This window comes from Falco biarmicus, chromosome 6 (assembly GCF_023638135.1).
Source record: "Falco biarmicus isolate bFalBia1 chromosome 6, bFalBia1.pri, whole genome shotgun sequence".
In the NCBI taxonomy this organism is placed as follows: Eukaryota; Metazoa; Chordata; class Aves; order Falconiformes; family Falconidae; genus Falco; species Falco biarmicus.
Genome location: NC_079293.1, coordinates 76,991,330 through 77,003,558, shown reverse-complemented (window position 1 = coordinate 77,003,558; position 12,229 = coordinate 76,991,330). Strand labels below are relative to the sequence as shown.

Below are 12,229 nucleotides of genomic sequence, written 5' to 3'. Positions count from 1 at the left end.
CCAACGTCAGGAGGTGCGAACGCTCCCGTTTGCTCAGTCAGAAGGGAAAAAAAAGATTTCCACAAGCTCAGCTTTTCTCATCAAATGAACTCTGTGTGTTAGGAGGTCAGGGCACCAGGGTAGAGGTCTGGGCAGATGTCAGGAGTGCAAAGGACAGGCCGAAAGAAGCCCAAAGTGTGCAAATGCATAGCACCCAGACAGGCAACCCTGGTAAGGGATAAGCCTTTTGCAAACAACTAGCAGAGCCAGGAGGAAAGATCTACTCTGTCTGTATTATTTTCCTATCTAGAAGTTTGGGCTACAGCAAAAACCTTTAGAAAACAGCCAAGCCTGCATTAACAGTTAGCTGTTTTTCGTAGACAGAAAGAGAGAGCTCAACATTTTCTCTGAAAACACCTCACCCAGGGTTCCTGGAAGAAGCTCAAGTCTCTGGTTTCTACAGTGGCTGCCTCTTATCAAGGGCTCAGGCTAGTGTATGGCTCCAGTTTTAGCTCAAGTCTGCTTATATGAGGAATAACCCACAGTGTGCATGGATGCACAACACGGCTGTTGCTAGTCCAGGAGTATCATGTTGCCGAGGATATGGAAAGTGGGAACTCGAATTGTTTTAAATGGAGCATCTTCCTATCATGCTTCCACACTTCCTGGACTTTTCTTTTAAAATTTTAATTATCTCATTTTCTGGTTTCTAGAGCTTGAGTGAGAAGAGTCATCCTCTCCTATTTTTCAGATGTTTATGTTCAACATCCTGAGTTTATTCATAAAGCAACGAGCCTGTCTTTAAAAATCAAGGCCAAATCTAGGTCAAATCTGATAAATATTTTATCCTTTGCTGTGCAGAATCAGAGGGCGCAGGCACATGATCGTGTCACTGCAGCTCAATGACTGACAGCATGTCACCACACCGATGGGCCATGCACGCTGGGCTGCAAAGATGAGGCCAAACATGTTAGCTTGGAACCTCTTTACTGGGCTTTCTGCAAATGCCTTTTATCTCACATTTGCCAAGAGCCACCATTTGAGTTGCCCTATTTCAATCTTCGTCAGCCCAAAGCCTCTTCACAAGCTTCATTTTCTATGCATGAAAATTTCTTGCAGGGAAAGGAAACATGGCACATCTATAGCTGAGCCTATAAACCAGGGCTGGGAAGCATGGGTCTGCCAGTTGTCCTGTTTGGGGACTCATTGATGCATATGGGGCTGTCCAGCCTGTATTTCCTTTGAAGAACATCCAGATGCAGAGGGAAATGGTGCACGGTCCAGTTTTTTCCCAGCAGAAGAGCTCGGATATGGCAATAGTGCACCAGAGCCACAAATATGCTGATGGTTGGAGAGGAAAAGGGCACTCTGGGGCACTTGTATTGCCTGCTGTGGACTCAGCCTTTGAAGTCATCTCATCCTTGAACACTGAAGAGCTCCTCCAGCCCTCAGTATGCTTAACCAGCAGGCAACGAGCTCAGAAAGCTCACGAAACTATTTTCAACAGAAAACACACACACACACACACACTCATGTATACGACCAGGCACACCCCGGCGCCATGGGTATGTCATCCTTTAGAAGCCAGTGAGCCACTTGAAAATGATGCAGACTTTAGGATAACGTATGATGAAAAAGACATTGTACACCTGGATCCTGGGATGAAGTTGTTCTACAGACATGGTTAAATCCTTTCCTATTACTATAACAAGCAGTAATGTTTTGTGGCAGTTGTAGGCAGTGGTTCAGTTTGAAGCAATGAGCTACTTCAAAAGAATCAGTGGGACAAACTTTTTAGGAGGCCTCTGAGTCTTCTGTTGCTTTAGTCTAGGCCTAAAATTTAGGGTCTGCAAAAGTATGAAAAGAATAAAAATACTCCCAGAAATTTGAGGAATTTAAGAATCGTAGAAAGAGCAAACCAGCCTTGTCCACGGGTACAGGAGCTTGCTCTTCTGCAATACAGCTTGTCTTGGTTGTCTTATTTCCTGGACAATAAAGGTTGCACCCAAACTCGTGCTTGGACAGAAACATCTGGGGACGTGCCATCATGAATTGCATTTGAATTCAGGAGTTCTGAAATTGCTGAATTTCACTGAGGTGTGACTGGCCACAGGATTGAGAAGCAACAGGCAGAGAGACAGACAGACATTGCCCTTGGGTCCACACACCGTACAATCCCAGTAGCTCTGTCTCCCTCAAAAGGGGGCTGAAAATTAAAGCTGAACACCTTCAAAAGTCTAAGTTAAACCTTTGAACTGAAAGAAGGATGTAATTCCTTACAAAATCACTCTTTTTGTCTGCCTGCACTTTGTGTTCATAGAGCTCCCTTCTTATTCACAGAACAGCTCGAAGCGGCAGCAGCTATTCATAGAAATTGCTTCTACACGAGTCACACAAGGCAGTCAGGATGCGACCGCCTAGACAAAGTCAGAGCAAAATAAAATGTACATAATGAAACTAGATTCATGTGGTTTAGCCCTTTTCCTTTGTTATCTTCAGCATCTTTGTGACACCGCCGTGACGCCTGATAAGAAAACAGGGGTTCAAAGTGTCAAGAAAACAGTGGTTGTTTCCTTTGCATCAAAAGCGACATCTCCCAGCTTTCTCATGGCTTAGCCCAAAGCAGAAAGTGGCTAAGCTTTGCTCAAGTGGGACTATGAGGTGCTGGCTGCAAGGGGGAGGCATCTGCACAGCAAGATATCACACCCATTAGCATGTTTCAAAGCCTGGGACACCTCATTTTTCCTGGGTGCTCTGCTTTTCTGCACTGAGCAAAAGACTATACAAATTTCTTCCTCTCCAGGAAACATATGCAAGAATGTCAATAACAGCCAATACACCAGTTATCCCCAATTTATCTGCTGGGGGCGGAAAAGTTCTCTGTGAAAGATCTGCCACCTCTAAAAGAAACCCACTGGCCATGCAGTTTGCCATGTTCTTGCTATTACAACATGGGGCTCAATGCCCAGGCTTCATACTGAGAAACCAGCACAAGGTCACAGACTTAAAATTCAAGCTCCTGGAGTCTAAGGTTGTAAACTTGTTGAAAGAGAAACAGTCAGGCTTGGGGAGAGAGAACTTTTTGAGGCAGCTGATTAGTCCAACCTACACACTGTAAACTCCCAAAAGCAACTGCTGAAGGCTACAAGGACAGAAGAAAGGTGAACTACGTATGACCTCTAAGTCCTGTAAGAAGACCAATGCAAAATGAACCTGAGAACTGACATTCATAACTGTACTAAATTATGGTAGATACATTATGGATGCAACAGAAATACTGCTTTTGTGGCACTTAATCTTTTCCCTCGTCTTTCCCATTGCAAGGTCCCTCTCTGCTCTACTTTTATGTCTCAGATAATTTATAAACTTACAGTAAACTCAGTGCAATTTTTCCCAGTTTCTCCAGTTTCTTTTTTTTATTTAGAGTCTTAAAAATGAATTGGCCAGGAACTTATCATTTTTTTCCATCTGTGTTGGTTTGCCTACTAAAGGTATTGCTTTGTCTCACTGATATTCAGTCAATTGATCTCCAACACCAGCAGTATCAGACACCGAAGTTTACAGAGAGGCAGGGGGATAAATTACAGCTCAAATGACCAAACTACTAACTGGAGGAGAAGTCTTTCCCCATCTTCTGAAGTCTTCAAAACTATCTGGAAACCTCCAGTCCAATCACACATACTGTTTTGGGCTCAGGGTGTATGGGTTTCTGCACACAGGGGTATGCCAAAGCACCGCAGCAATAAAGAGTATAAATTAACAACTGTCAGCCTCACCACTACTTCATTACCCAGGTGACCTTCAAATCTATGTATCTAGAGGCCAAAATCCTTCATTTTCCTAGGAAACAGAAATATGTTTTGCAAAGAGAATGGATTTTCCCATGCGAACCCAGGGGCAAATCCCACCTCCTCATTGGCACTCTCTCACATTCTGTTTCCCTTGGGAGGGCCAACCTGCCCTACACAGACCCACAAACACACCTGGGTACGAGGTACCGATCCACTCACATGCACAGAAAGGAAAAATCCCCAAAGTCCAAAGATGCATTTTAGGGTGCTTCTGCCAGCAAGGAAGCCGGAGTTTTCTTATGTTCCATTCTTAAATATTTGAGTACCACATAAGCACTACAATAGTCCATAAATACACATATAGGGGATGAGAAATCTAGAAATCATTGGCCCTAATCCCTAAATCTCAGAAAATTAGGTCTTAATGAGATCACCTTTGAGCATGTCTTGGGCCAAATTCTTTTTGTTGTCTGCATGGTGGAGGATATCCATTCCGGCATCTAGCTTCGGTTTCTGAATAACGGTCTGTATAACTCTTCTTATATAGTCTGTGAAAACTTTTTAGGGCAATTTAGGGATTAAGTTCCTGCTTTAGGGAATGAGTTAGCCATTGTCCCCAGCCCTGAGGTCGCTGGGAGCTGCAAGGTGTAACCTGGCAGGTGAGAAGTCCCAAGCTAGAAGGCAATGACATTCCAGGCTTTGCTTCCCACCGTTATCATTGCAGAAAACATTCAGATGGCTTTTACTGGCTGCAAAAGGAAAACCAGCAGGACTCAGTTCTACCATTTATTACCTGAAGCAAGTAATTCCTTTGGGTATTTTGGCTAATAATGTTTTTAAGCCTTTATTGTGAACGTGAAGAGGGCAACGTAGAGTGAACAACTATAACATCTGTGGCAGAAAAAAAATCCCCAAAACTGCGATCCCACTTTTCTTTTTTGATTGGGGTTGATATTGACCTGTTAAGGAGAAATGTGCTTACTGGCAAGGTATTAGCCTTTTCCAGAAAAATGGCGTCACAGCCTTTCAATTCTTTGAAATTTGCCTTGTCACAAATATTAACTAATGGGTACATATTTTACTAAGAAATACTGATTTCTTAACAACAGCTGTACAGCAGCCAAAAAGCCTTGGAAGAAAAACAGTAACTGCATTTTAAGCTAAACGAAGTAACTAAATAACAATCAATTTTCTTAAATAACCCAGTTACCGCAGGGTTCGTAGCAAGATCAGCTCCCCTGCCCCATATATATTTTTACCCGTTTCTGATAATATTTCAAAAGCCACCCATGACTTAAAAAGGTGGTAAATACAGAGGCCAATTCATATGCATATTCAATATTTCCATTGATGCCTATCTAAAGCATTACACAACTTTTATTAAGTACCCATCACTTCTGGATGTTTGAGAAGAGAGTGAGCTTAAGAAAACTTTTTCAAAAGTGAACTACTTCTATTTCTGGGAAGCAACTGAAAAATTGATTGCCTCCTTTCTGATGTTGTATGTGGGTGTGGGTGCGTTTCTGAGCTTCATGTCTTCCGTCTTTGAGGTTCAATGTCTCATTTCTAGTTGCTGCGGCAAAGAAGCACTGAAGAAATTACTTTGATGTTTCATTTGCAAGGCCTGAGGTCTGTGGTCACCTCTAGCAGGAGACCTTTACACATTCAGTCTTAGCATTTTCTATGTCAGGTGAACATTTCCATGGGTCTTGAGAACCAAGGGGCACCAAGCCAGGTGGCTATGATTTCCCCTCATTTTGGTTCACAACACCATTGTGGGGCCGAAAGGACACAAAGGGATAGGAGAAGCCCTGCATGTACCAGTGATGGGCTTGGGTCACAGGCCTAGGAAAGTGATGTAATCCCTTGGGTCAGGAAGTATTTATAATTAAAATCCTCTAACACTGCAGTCACTACAATGCCAAAGGGAGGACAGCAACATCAAATCTGGCAGCAACGTCAGCAAGCCTACGCTTCCTCAGAGTGCAAACTGGATGTCATTTTAGCTTTGCTTTTTGACAGAAAGAAAGAGCCAAATGCAAAATCAGAATGCTGGCTCTATATGTGCAACACCTTCTGGGGAAGAGGGAACAGGGGGTGCCTTCAGGACCCTACTACTTCCAGAGGAAAACCAGGATGTGAGCGTGGACATGTGCCTCTGAGAGGACTTCTGTGTATGGTATGCATTCATTTACCCATCTTCATCAGGGTTTCACCCCTCAGCCCCACCGAGATGGGTGCAAGCCCCCACTGACTTGACTTGAACAGACTCAGGGAGGTGCCAGCCCCTCCGAACCACAGTCTGCTCAGGTACCAGCGCTTTGTGCTTTCCTGTTTTGAGGTTGTCACGCTGTAGATGACCTAAATTACTCTTTCTATTTTTTCTTTTCTCCAGACGGTGAGGTCCAACACAGGCAGGTGTGTATGTCATGCCCTCAGCCATGAGTGGAGGATCGTCTTTCCATCCTTCATCACAGGTGCTTCTGGCACAGCGGGCACAGGGTCAGTCCCTTGTGCCACAAACAGCTAGATCAGTAAATCCCAGAGATGACAACCAGGTAACATTGCAGTTCATCAGGACGTTATCTGTTGCTATTTTCTGTTGTGGAGGAGCTGGGTAGCTCCTCCAGAGCAGATGTCCACCATAAAAAAAATGCCAGTCTTAAGATGACCATCCCCTAAAAGTATCTTTTCTAAATAAATGCAATGCGAAAAAAAAAGAAAAAGAAAAAAAAAAAAAGAGTTCCTTGTGCCCTGTTAAATGGAGCAATCAAAATCAGTTCCTAATTTAAGACTTCATAATCTTATGAAAATTTCATAATCTTATGGAAATAGAAAATGTGGGGATCCTCTTGGTCAGGCAGAGAGATGGAGGTCTGAAACAGCACGTACAAAATCTTCCCTGGCTGGCAAGGAAAACAGTTGCACAAGTTCTCCGTAAACCTCTTTGTAGTCATTAGCCAGCAATCCTAAATATTGAATAAGTTCTCCCCGTTGTTTCACAATGGGTTTTTTTCTGGTTTCTAGGAACTGTTTTCAAGGACTGCCATTCAGCATATGAGAAAAATGTGTGAACATGCTACACAGTCAGTTCTTTATTCTCTTGGACATTACCCCATTACGGAAATACAGAATATCACGTCACCATGTACCCTACTTTTCTCTAACACTTTCCATCCTGTACCTATAAGCACATTACAAACCTGTGTGATTTTACTGTGATTTCAAAGATCCCTGCCTGGAGGGAAATGCAGTTTCTGTGCTGCACATAAGGAAAAGATGATTGAAGGGGCAGCGTGAGTAGAGTAAGAGGCATCTTTCTTAATACCCAATACAATGCCTTATAAAACCACAATCCTGTCTCTATCTTGTAGTTTGAATTAATCTCTTCCAGACAAATAAAATAGACGAAGGAAAGAAAACAAGGCAGAGGAGAAAGTACAAAAAAAGATGGAACAAAGATGCCATTTTAAATCACTGGCCCCGACTCAGCATGTAACCATTTTCTATGGCAAGGAGCAAGTCAAGCAAATTCCTCATTGCCTGGTACTTTCTACAGCTCCACAAAGCCAGAGGCGGTGGATTTTGCAGCTCTTTAAAGAACAGGGGGAAATTGCCGCCCATGCTGCTCCAAATCCCCAAGCGGTGCAGGAATTGCTGCTCAACATGTGGTGACTGATCAGCAAAGGGACAGAAACACAGACTGGATTTTCAGTCCTGACTTTGAGATCCAGCTGCCAAACAGCATTGCAAAAAAAAAAAAAAACAACAAAAAAAACCCAAAAACCAAAACACAAAAAAACCAAAAGACCTCTGGAGATTTCCCATACTTTTTTTTTTTTGGCTTATTCTCCTGGTGTATTCATCTTAACAGAAATCAGCTGTTCTCCTTCTCACTTGTACAGTATTTGCAGAAGAGACTTCAGCATCCGGGCTGGCTGTTATTAAAAGATGAGAACATCCTGCTCTGTTAGGAGAACACCACTACTGGTAATAAAAGGACAAAGATCCTTTGCATCCAGGTTTCCTGAGATCTGTCTGGATTATTTGGTTTGGGTTTTTTTTTCACTTCTGCCATGGCCTTTCCTTCCTATTTCCTGACGTTTGCCAACCAGCCTCGTACGCTCCAGAGCAAGGATAAAAATTGTGCTTTCCTGGGAGAAGCTATCTCACAGCATTGGGATGTAACAGCATCATTTTTAGCTACTAAGGACTTCTTTTTCCAACTGCGGAAATTAAAAAGTAAACAAGCTGAGGGGTGAGGGGCTGCCTTAGTGTATAGGCTCCAACTTTATTTTTAATAGTACTCTAAACTTACAGCCTGGAGGAATAGAAATGAAAGGATGGACAGATCACCAAGCACTGGACTCCTACAGATGTGCAAGAAGGTTTTAAACCCTTACTGTGCCTTGTGTGCCCAAACCCAGAGGCGGGAAAAACCCAGACCCAGAGGCTGGAGGAAAAGTCACCAATTGCACTTTGGGAGGTTGGGGGTGGACATTAGGAGAAGTGTGGGGATGAGATGCTCTGCTGAAGCCCCAGCTCTCCACGCTTGAAAGATCTCAAGACTTGCTGGACACAGCCATGCTGAGCAGATGTGGTGGTGGTGGTGGTCCTGTATTGAGCCTCCCTTGAACCAGGAGACCCATGGAGACCCCTTCCAACCAGCATTTTGGTGACGCTTCATTGCTAACACCCACATTTACAGGTTGAAAAATGCTGGCATCCAAAACCACGGGACTATTAATAGAGGGACTTCAGCTGATCTGTACTGGCGTAATGACCATCTGAACTTGGCCCCATGGTGAGCATTAATCACTGGCAAGTTGCTGCGGCACATCAACTTTAAGATGAGTTGTTTGCTTTTCTGTAAGTGTTGGGACATCCTGCAAGCTCCAGCTGCTCATTCTGAGTGAGCTGCCGGGAGGGAGCGGCCAAGGGCTGCCTCCATGGATTGCGGCGATCTCTGCTTTTCTTCCTGCCCCGCCACAAATCCCGAGTAAATCTGTTGAGACAGCACAACTTGGCCTTAACTCCGCATTGTTTCTTGACCAGATCAGCAGTCTGGAAACTGGGTCAATTTTTCTAAACATGTGGTTTAGAAATGTGCTGTTTCAAAGGACACTGTCCAATGGTGTGAGACCAAACATCGGATTTGTAGTAAAAAGAGCTAAACAACAACAAGTTCAAAGCTCTCTATAAACACTGAGCCCATGGGACACCCTGACAAAGTAGGGAAATAGTAAATTCCCTGTTCTACATTTAGGGAAACTGAGGCATTAAAGAAGGAGGCCAAAGCTGCCTGGAGAATGATGCTGAATCATGCAAAATCAGAAGATGCTGAAATTTCCCAGCTACAGAGCAAGAGCTAGTTTGTCTCATCTTTACAAGTTCTTACAAATATAGCTATAGGAATTTCATTTTATTCTCTTACCTGAACTGCAGGAGGGAAATTCAAGTCCATTTGTTATTTAGATAACACAGATGGCATTAGAAATGCAGGTTGCACCTACCCTAAGTAATATATGCAATTAATCTGCATCAAAGTAGCAGGGAAGTCCTGCGAACTTCAATTTTAAATCATCTCATAGGTTCCAAGTTACTTTGTTTGCATTGCATCAGATCACCAGATGTTTTTGGAAGCTTAGGCTTTGTTCTCTTTGTATCTCACAGCCTTATCTGTTACTGGGGCCAGCAGCTTCCTATTCCCAGAGGCGTAGATGCTGATGTCCCCCCCTCCCAGGCCATATAAGTATCACAAAGAGACCCCATGGGAACAGCTCCATACATCCCAGACAGATATTTGCCTCAGCAGATCTACAGGAGAAAGTTTATAATTACAGAAGGCCAAACACAGCCCTTTTGAATGCTACATATTTCATTTTTTGCTTTAAGCTCACGTTAAAACTTTTCTTCAAGACACTGAGTAGAAATGCTCAAGCTGCCTCCAGTATTTTATCTGCCACAGTCATGCCCATCACTTACCCAAAGATTATGGATTTCTAAGGATTTGCTTGTAATTTTAACCTGTCCAACAAGTGTTTCTCGTGAATAATGCTCTTGGGCTGTTCTCTGCAAACATTCAGCCATGTGGTGAGCGCCTGAGCAGCTGCAAGGCTGGTCACCCACACCGTGCCATACCCTCTGCTACCCAAATACATGCTCTAGCGTGACCCCCCCAGGTGCTGCAGAGCACTGCTGTGACTTATGCAGAGCATTTACCATCCACAAGTGATGGCCCAGGGGAGGGATTTCACCCCAAAATACCAATTCATTTCCTCCCAACCATGCAGAAGGTAACTAGACGGTACATGTCAATCCTTGGAAATATAACTGAGGTTATTTCCTCCTTTTGCCCAGTAAACACTTTGATGATTTTTTTATTTGGTGCCAGTGCAGGACTTGGTGCTGAACCATAAAGCCAGACTCTGCTCCTTCTCTCCCCCACCTCTCCCCCAGCGCTCATTTTAGGCACAAAAAAAGGCTGATTTAGGCCTGTGGCTGCCAACACGTGGCTGCTCTGAGCCCCTCCGGTGTTGCTCACAGCCACAGGAAATTAAAAAGTTAAAACAGAGGCTAACAGGGAAAGGCAGCACGAGATCCTGCCCGCCGCATGCACACTACGTGGGACCAGAAAAGGCCTGATTCCAGCGATCCAGGGTGGACGTTCAACCCTCACAACCCCAAAGCAAGAAGCTATTTACTGGCAGCAAAAGGTGGGGAAGGCAATGGTCACCACCCCTTGTAGGAAGCATCTTTAAATCTTATCTTCTAAAAGTATTTTGAGTTTGATCTCCCCCCACTGCTCCCCATGGCTCCACATCAGGCAGTCCTCCACACTGACCAGTGGTGGTCATTGTGTCTCAAGAGTGGTTGGTTTCTGGCTAAGGCAAGAGAATGAGACTCACCTTCTCAAGCTGCAAAAGGGTAAATGAATCAAAAACTCAAAAGTAACACCCCAGTATGATCTATGATGGGATTTCCTGCACTGGATCAGTGATGGTTTGACTCCTCCAACTCTTGTGCTGACCTTGTCTGCTGTAGCTATCCCCAGAGAAATGTGCTAGAAACCAACAAAAGATAGATGGATCACTGTAACTCCTCAATAACCCGCCTAAGTAAGAATATCATCCTGTCAAACCTCTTTATTCAGATTAGTTTTAGCTGAATATATGCTATCCGTGCAGTCATGCAAGCAGTTTTTAGCTTAGACAGCAACCTGCAGTAGATAGCTCCTAGTCTGACTCACAGGGCTCTGGGGTAATTTGGAGGGGACCGTGGGAGGTGTCCAGCCCAACCTTCTGCTTGAGCAGCCACAGCTCTGGGGTCAGAACAGGTTGCTCCATGCTTTACCCAGTCAGGTCCTGTAAACCTCCAAGAACAGAGTGGCATGACCTCCCTAAGCCCCTGTCCCGCCACTTGACCATATGAAATGGTGAAAAATGCTTTCTTTCCTTTTATGAGCATCTGGATTAAGTGACCATGAAAGCAAGAACATAGTGAACATCCTGCTGCGCTCTGACTAACCCAGATGGGTTAACCTGTGCACCAGAGGGCAGCGGAAAGTCTTAGTACTAATGTTCGTAGCCTAAGTCCCACCAAAATGATTTCTATAGCAATTACACCACAAAGCATTGATTGGTTTGCTTGGTTCCTCACTCTTGGATAAACCTTGTCTAAAATTAGGACTCAGATTATGGGCTGGAATGAAAGCACCCTTGAAAACCCCCAAACATTATCTCAGTCTTCAACCACCACACAAGAAATATGTAGGTCCATGAAAAGCCAACAGAGCTCACAAAATCAGTATTAGTGACATTTAAACATCAGAGTTAAAGGTTTCTTGAAGTGATCAAACCCTCATGCCTCTGTGCTACTATTGCACTTTTGCAGACTCAAGAAATAGCTAAAAAGGATATGAACTTACTATGAAGCCAGGCACAAGCTTGCAAACAACTCCTGTCCTCTCCTCTCCTCCTGCAGACAGCCTTGGGTGAACTTAACCTCACCTTTATTAGCTGCATCTCCTCCTATCCCTGACACTAGGCAGGAGGAAAAATAGCCTCCTCCCCCAGTCGCCTCCCTATCCATATATCTTTTGCTGCTTGGAAAGGATTCTCGCCTCAGGCCATGCAAATCACAAGATTATCTGTAACTGCATTCCTCAGATCTGACCAGGAGGAGGTGGGGATAGCGCAACCCCCACCCTGGAAAAGCACCATAAACCCTAATCTCTCCCCACTGCCCCCAGTTTGGAAATGTATCCCAGCTTTTCCTATACCTTAAGCTCTGCCCCCAGCATCAGAACGTCCCGGCTAATGTCAGTTGTTAGGTTTCAGAGTTAACAAGCTAGTAAGATGAATGGAGCAGTTTGCACTCCTCTAAGAAACACAGGTTTTGCTAGTTTGCAGACTCAGGAGAAGAAGCAACATTGGAGATCAGATTTAGAAGGTGTCCTT

The 12,229-nt window shown here is 44.1% G+C and overlaps 1 protein-coding gene across 2 annotated transcripts in view; it reads right to left on the bottom strand.

The window, feature by feature from the left end:
- The window catches only part of RUNX2 (RUNX family transcription factor 2), a 159,009-nt gene that overhangs the window by 53,456 nt on the left and 93,324 nt on the right, over positions 1-12,229 (bottom strand). The gene's annotated exons all lie outside the window — the stretch shown is intronic.